The sequence below is a fragment of the Aquarana catesbeiana genome, linkage group LG03, assembly GCF_042186555.1.
Source record: "Aquarana catesbeiana isolate 2022-GZ linkage group LG03, ASM4218655v1, whole genome shotgun sequence".
Lineage (NCBI taxonomy): Eukaryota > Metazoa > Chordata > Amphibia > Anura > Ranidae > Aquarana > Aquarana catesbeiana.
The window spans coordinates 115,575,611-115,582,894 of NC_133326.1; the positions used below are offsets into that span (position 1 = coordinate 115,575,611).

At 45.5% G+C, this 7,284-nt stretch overlaps 1 protein-coding gene across 3 annotated transcripts in view; it reads right to left on the minus strand.

The window, feature by feature from the left end:
• Window positions 1–7,284, minus strand: part of SNUPN (snurportin 1) — a 30,090-nt gene that overhangs the window by 21,888 nt on the left and 918 nt on the right. The gene's annotated exons all lie outside the window — the stretch shown is intronic.

The following is a 7,284-nucleotide window of genomic DNA, read 5'->3' on the forward strand; positions in this document are numbered from 1 at the left end:
GACAGGCTGAAGGGAAGGGCCCTGAACTGAAGATGTATAATCTCTTTGCCCATCTTCACCGCAAAGATCAGGAATCTCTGGGACTGAGGTGCTACAGGAACATGAAGGTAAGCATCCCTCAGATCGATTGATGCCATAAAACATTCTTTTGTCAGAATGTTCCCGACTGTGAAAATTGAGTCCATACAAAACTTTTTGTATAGGACCGACTTGTTCAGTGGTTTCAGGTTGAGAATAAGACGGAAGTTTCTGGATGGTTTTCTTATCAAAAATATGGTTGAATAGAAGCCCTGACCCTGTTCTTCTGGGGATACTAGTATCACGACCCTCTGGTGCCTCAGATCCTTTAAAAGGTTCTTCATAGCCAGGCCCTTTGTTAGATCCCTTGGTAAATTTGTTACAAAGAATCTTTCAGGAGGGCGATCCGAAAACTCTATCCTGTAACCTTGGGACAGCATGTCTAAAACATATTGATTTTCTGTCATGCTGGCCCAAAGGGGAAGGAAACTTTGAAGCCTTCGCCCCCACTGGTACGCACAAGTCATTGTGTTTTATCGGAGGCTGCAGGAGGATGGAAAAGGACATTTCCTTTTCCCTTCCCCGATGCCCAGTTTTTCCTTTTCTCCTGGGGTTTGGATTGTTCTTGAGCCCTTTGGGAACGAAAAAAATGTTTAACTGGCTGTTTTTTCTTTTTGATAGGGAAAGACTTCTTTTTATCAGCTGTTCTATCTAGAACTGCATCTAAGTCAGGACCAAAAAGCAAGTCTCCCAGGAACGGTATCACACACAGCTTATTTTTGCATGCCGCGTCCCCTGCCCACGTTTTTAACCACAGAGCCCTTCTGGCTGAGTTAGCTAAGGCTGCAGATCTTAATTGAATTTACTGAGGCATCAGAAATAAAGGCAACAGCGGCTGACAGAGTCGAGAACAAATCCAAAATTTCTTGTTTTGGCGAGTCTGCTGAAATATGGGCCTTAAGTTGATCTAACCAGAACTCCATATTCCTGGATACCACAGTAGTCGCCATAGCAGGTTTAAGATTCCCCATGACGGATTGCCAAGCCCTTTTAAGTATCTGATCCATCCTTTTGTCCATGGGATCTCTTAACACCCCCATGTCCTCGAATGCCAAATCTGTTGACCTCGAGACTTGGGAAAATGCGGCATCTAGTTTGGGGCTTTCGTTCCAAACCGCCGCTGGATCTTCATCAAAAGGGAAACGCCTTTTTAAGGCTTTAGGAAAGAAAGGTTTTCTCTCTGACTCTGTCCACTCCTTTTTAATAGTCTCGGAAATAACTGAGTGTACTGGGAAATTGCGATTTTTGTGTTCGCTGAGCCCTGCATACATTTTGTCATGCAGAGATAACTTTTCTTTCCTCTTCCAGACCCAGTGTGGTATAGATTGCTTTTAAACAGGCCATCTACCTGTTCTAAAGACAACTTAAATTTTTAAGGTAAATTTTCTCCTTCCTCCCCCTCATCAGATTCCTCTGCAGACTGGGAGGGGGAATGTCCCTCTGGGGTAGGAGATGCCTCAGTCTCCACCGTCGGGATTACAAGTGATCCCTGAGAGGACTGTGAGGTAGTTGGCTGACTCAGGGATGGGTTTGCTAGAGAAGAGCGAAATGATTGAATAGTCGCATCAAGCTCTGTTTTAACAGATGCAATCAAGTCGCTGCAAGTGGAAGAAGCTTCTTCTTTAATTAGCGAATCAATTCAGGCTTGACATAAAGTCTTCTTCCATCCTTCAGGTAGTTTAGCTTTACATGAAGGGCATTTCCTTTTTGCCACTGGATCAGAGCTCTTGGCCATGAGACAAAAAGAGAGACCATCCCAGTGAGACAACCTGTCCTTCTCTTCAATGACGCTCACCACAGGTGCACAGTGATAACTAAAGCTGCCTCATGTGCCCCCAGACAGGCCCCTGCCACGTGGGGGGAAGAGAGAGAAAGAGAAAGAGAAAGAGAATATACAACTCCCCCTTACCTGGGCCTTGCTGGTGCCTATCCCACTTGCTGCTGCCATCGAGGAGCACTTTCTGTGTGTGTTATGTGGCTAAAAACGCCAGTTCCGGACTCCAATAGCGCCCTTTTCTTCTGCGATTTCCGGCGGAAATGACACCGTACGCCTGCTCCGTGGGTGCCACCCCCTTCCTGGATGCCTCACTTCCGGCGGATGGAGCCCCGCTGCCATTCCCAAGATGGCGGCGGCGAAAATAAGCAAAAGGCGGTGGACCGAAGCAAACAACAAACTGAACGGCAACCGCCTGCCTTGCCGCCGCCTAGGAGTGATGCCCACCACAGTCTGACTCACCCCGAGCCCATATGAAGAGGGAGAGGGAGCCCAGCCAGCAGCATCTAACAATAGCCGTGGATGGGAGGAACAGCTCCCATGAGATAAGTAAAAAACAAACATTTGGTGGAAAACACAGGAAACCTGAGCTCCCAGGACAGCATCTGAGAGCCCTGACTTCCCCACAGTGTTCCCTCCAGAGGAAAACACAAAAACTGACAATGTGTGGAAAGGTGCCTCCTTTTAAAGTTTGGTGGAAGAGGTGTTTCCTGTTTGCAAGGGGAGGAGTCACTCTCTGAAGTGCTGTCCTGAAAGACGTTAAGGGAAAACGTTAATGTCGAAGAGAAATAGTATGTGCCTTTTGCATTCAAAATCCTACCTGTTCGCACTTTTTTTGTACTACAATTACAATTGAAGGATCTTCAGCACCCAACACTTCCACATATGTGCGATGCCTTGTTACCGCTGAGCCATGCAGTTCCATCCATCAGCCTCTAAATCAATACTGTGCCCTGTGTTATAATAGATGCCACAGGCAGTGAAATCCCTCCAAGAGAGCAATGATCAATGGTACAGGAAGCAAGACAGTTAAGTATTGACTTTTATCTTTATCTTATCTTTCACAAGTACTTCATTATTTTTTTTTTTTGTGGAAGGAATTAAGTCATTTCATTAAAGTGGAGCTCCAGACAGATATATAAAATAAAAAACAAACCAAAAATTAAAATAGGCATTCACTAACAAAAATAATTACATGCAATTAGTACAAGAATTTTTCCCAACCATCCTAGATTTCATGGGACTATCCTGAGTGTTTAACACATTTCTGGGGTCCAGCAAACAGCCCCAGTTCTATGTATTCACCATCTAGCAGAAAGATCCCCTGCAGGACAAAAAAAACCACCAGACATTTACCTCACCAAAGATTGGCGCGCTATGTGAAATAGTGAGTGATGCTGTAGCTGCCCCTTTAAGAGTGAACAGATAACCTGGTGTTAGTAGTACAAATGTAAAGGTAGGGGTGCTTTTTTGCTCAAACAAATATAAACCATGTATTAAATAATAAACTATCCAAAATTGTGAATACGTAACAGCAATCATGAATAAAAACCAATAACATAATATGCAAACATGTAGTTCATAGGCGATAGATCCCAACACCAAACTAATTGCTCCTATACAGTATGTGGAGAACTTCACCACAGGTGCTCGATGGAAAGGTGGCAACTCACCAGAGGTGTTTGACCCCTTTATACAGGATGGTCAAAATGCATTTGGAAAGCCAGATTGGTTCCACTGCTGACACCACTCCACTACAATGCTCCCTCAGGATAGAACTAGGATGTAAAAATGACTCCACAGGAGACATAAAAAAATTCTCATTGGGGGTTATTTACTAAAGGCAAATCCACTTTGCACTGTAAGTGCACTTGGAAGTAAAGTCGCTGTAGATCCGAGGGGGGACATGCAAGGGAAATAAAAAAACAGCATTTTAGCTTGCACATGATTGGATGATAAAATCGGCAGAGCTTCCCCTCAGATCTACAGCGACTGCACTTGTAGTGCAAAGTGGATTTGCCTTTAGTAATCAACCCCATAGTGTAGTAAGTTTATTGATTGGTATAAAAGCAATAGGTAAATATTGCACTCACATGTATATGTGCCTGTTTCCCGGTGTACTATCGAGAAATGCCTCAGATGGATCTGCGCATGCGCAGTACCAAACGTCACTCCAGCTGGTATGTTGATCAGCTGGCGTGACGTCAACACAGCACATTTGCAGATCGGAGACATTTTTCGATGGGAGACAGTATTCAAAGCAATGCAAACAGTAGAGGGAGACCGTACTTGCCAGGTTGTGCCTCGCTATGTGCTGAAGGGCGAGTTTGGTGTGTTGAACAGCAGGTTGTGCCTGTGTCTAAGGGCGTGTTGCAACACACACAAAACCCGCCCTTCAACACACCCACAACCCACCCTGCAACAGCGAGGCTCAATCTGAAAACTACGTTCCCCCGCTGTTTGCATAGCGTGTCGGATAATGCCTCAGACGATCTGCGCATGCGCTGTGATGATCAACATATCAGGTAGAGTGACGTTTGGTACTGCGCATGTGCAGACCCATCGGGGGCATTTTTCGATAGAGCACCGGCACTAGGTGTATACAGCATGTGCAGATATGGCTGTTTTCCCCAGCTACAGTATAGTGTGCTGTGCAAGCCTCGCTCTATGGTAAAGCCAAATGGGTATCTGAGAGGACCCGGGAAATTTTGGATAATACAGTGCCTTTTTTTCATGGTTTATATTATTTGTTTGAGCACAAAAGCGCCACTACCTTTACACTACAATTTTTTCTTCTTACTGACTATGGACACAAGTCATGTTTTCCTTCCACTGACCCCTGGGCAACTAAAGTAGTTGTAAACCCTGAACTAGCATGATTTCAAACCCGCATTTCATTGCGAGTTCAGGGGTAATTTGAAAGACATCTGTGTGGGTTCATGCACAGATGCCTATTAAAATCGATTCGAACTTGCCAAAAGTAGTGCAGGGACTACTTTTGGAAATCTTTGAGGTGGCACACTGATTCAGACAGTGCCATTGCCAGCAATAGGCTGTAATTTGGCATGCGATTTGACATGTCAAATCGCCCCAAAGCGAACGGGGACTTATACTCAGTGAAGTGACTGGCCTCAGGTGATGCACAGAGATGAAACAAATCCTCCTACTTAAAGGAGTTAAAAAAAAAAAAAAAACCTTTTGCCTTTATATCTTAAAGTGGTTGTTCTATAATAAGGCTTACCTGTAGGTAAAATGAATATCTCCTAAACCTGTATGGTTTAGGAAATATTCATTGACGTCAGCGGCGCATGCGCTGTGAAGGTCTGGCTGAAGATCTGGCAGACGCTGCCGGACCTAGCCGGAAAGAAGTCTCCCGCGCGCTTGCATGGGAGTGACGACATTGCTGCTCCAGCCACTCACAGCGCTGAGCCGCGAACCCGGAAGACACGCTGAGGAGAAATGTCAGCTCCCTCGGTGTGGACCGGGATCAGCTGCTGACACCTCATTCTAAGGCAAGTATTTCATAATGAGCTAGTATGTGGTCAGCTTTTTTTTTTTTTTACTCATTTAAAACCTTTAACCAAAAAGCAAAAACTGTTGCTGTAACTGCAGACTATTTCACATAGGGAGCCAATCTTTGATTATTGACACATACAAGAAGAAAAAAATACTCAGAGTCAGTGAAGGAAAATGTCTGGTGTTTTTTGTCCTGCAGGGGACCTTTCTGCTAGATGGTGAATACATAGAACTGGAGCTGTTTGCTGGACCTCAGAAATGTGTTAAACACTCAGGATATTCCCATGAAATCTAGTGGTGTGTTACTGGTCAGATCCCCAGGTGAAAAAGCCTAAAAAAAAGAAAAGTAATGCAGCCACCACATCTAATGATTGGTAATCTGCAATATATATCATTTTGGGTTTTGGGTTTAAAACTGCTTTAACCTTAAGCTTTAAAGTGGTTTTAAAAGGTAGAAGGTTTTTGATCTTAATGCATTTTATGCATTAAGATCAAAAACCTTCAGTGTGCAGCAGCCTCCCTAATTCTTACCCGAGACCCATCTCAATCCAGCGATGTGCACGAGAGCCACAGCTATTCAGGACTCTCCTCCTGATTGGCTGAGACACAGCCACTGACTCCCGCTGCTGTCAAATTCAGTGAGCCAATGAGGAGAGAGAGGGGCAGGGCTGAGCCGTGGCTCCGTGTCTTAATGGTGTAGAGTAGAGGCTCGGCTGCCCCCATAGCAAGCTGCTTGTTGTGGGGGGCAGGAGGGAGGGGCCAGGAGCGCCAGCGAGGGACCCTAGAAGAGGAGGATCTGGACTGCTCTGTGCAAAACCACTGCACAGAGCAGGTAAGTATGACATGTTTGCTACTTTTAAACAAAAAAACAAGACGTTAATATCACTTTAAAGTGGTTCTAAAGCCAAAACATTTTTACCTTCATGCATTCTCTGCATGAAGGTAAAAAATGTCCAACTACTTGTTTTTTTTACCCACCATCCATTCCTAAATACTTATGTGCCTCTTGTCACTGATCCAGCGCTCTGCCCATCTGCAGCAAAGCTACTCCCTGCTCTCACAGACTTCACTGTAGGCAGTAGTAGTGCTGCTGACAGTCAAATCTTGTGAGGAGGGAGGGGCCGAGCTACGCTGTGTGTTTATGGATGCACACAGCTCAGTAGCATGCATGCGTGCCCCCTCAGCACCGCATTGGCAATGGGGGCACTTGGAAGAAGAATAAGAAGACACTGGCAGGGGACTGAAAATTAGGAGGTATGAAACCACCCTGTGCAATATCATTACACAGAGTAGGCAATGGCAACCTCCTTTTTTATTTTAAAGTTGTTTTAAAACTTAAAACATTCCCTGCATTATTGTAAAAAAAGGTCCCACTAATTGCTTCCTTTGTCTTAAATACTTACCCGAGTCCTATCCTTTATTCCAATGCTGTGCCCGTCTGCAGCAGCACTGCTCTTTCTTCACACAGGTGTCCCTCTGACACAAAACTCACCGAAAGCAGCGCGAGCCATTGGCTACTGCTGCGGTCAGTCACATCCAGTGAGGAGGAGGTAGGGGGCAGAGCCTAACTGGGCTGTGTGTGCCTATGGAATGCCTGCATGAGCTCCCCCTCAGCCCACAGTTTGCTGAGGGGGTACTCATAGAAGAGAAGGAGCAGATGCCGCCACCATTGGGAGACTCCAGAAAAGGAGGTATGCACAGAGCAGGCCCGTATAGGAGGTCTATTTTTTTTAAGGTAGCCTTTATTATAGCTCTTTAATTTGTTTGATATGAGCCCCTCCTTTGTAATCCAGTGGCGGCTGTTTTTTTTTTTTTTTTCTGGGGGGGGGGGGGGGGGGGGGGGGGGGTCGCGCGGCAAATGACCACCCTCTCACCTGCGATTGGTAGGTCATCCAGCACCACACTTACTCTGTGGG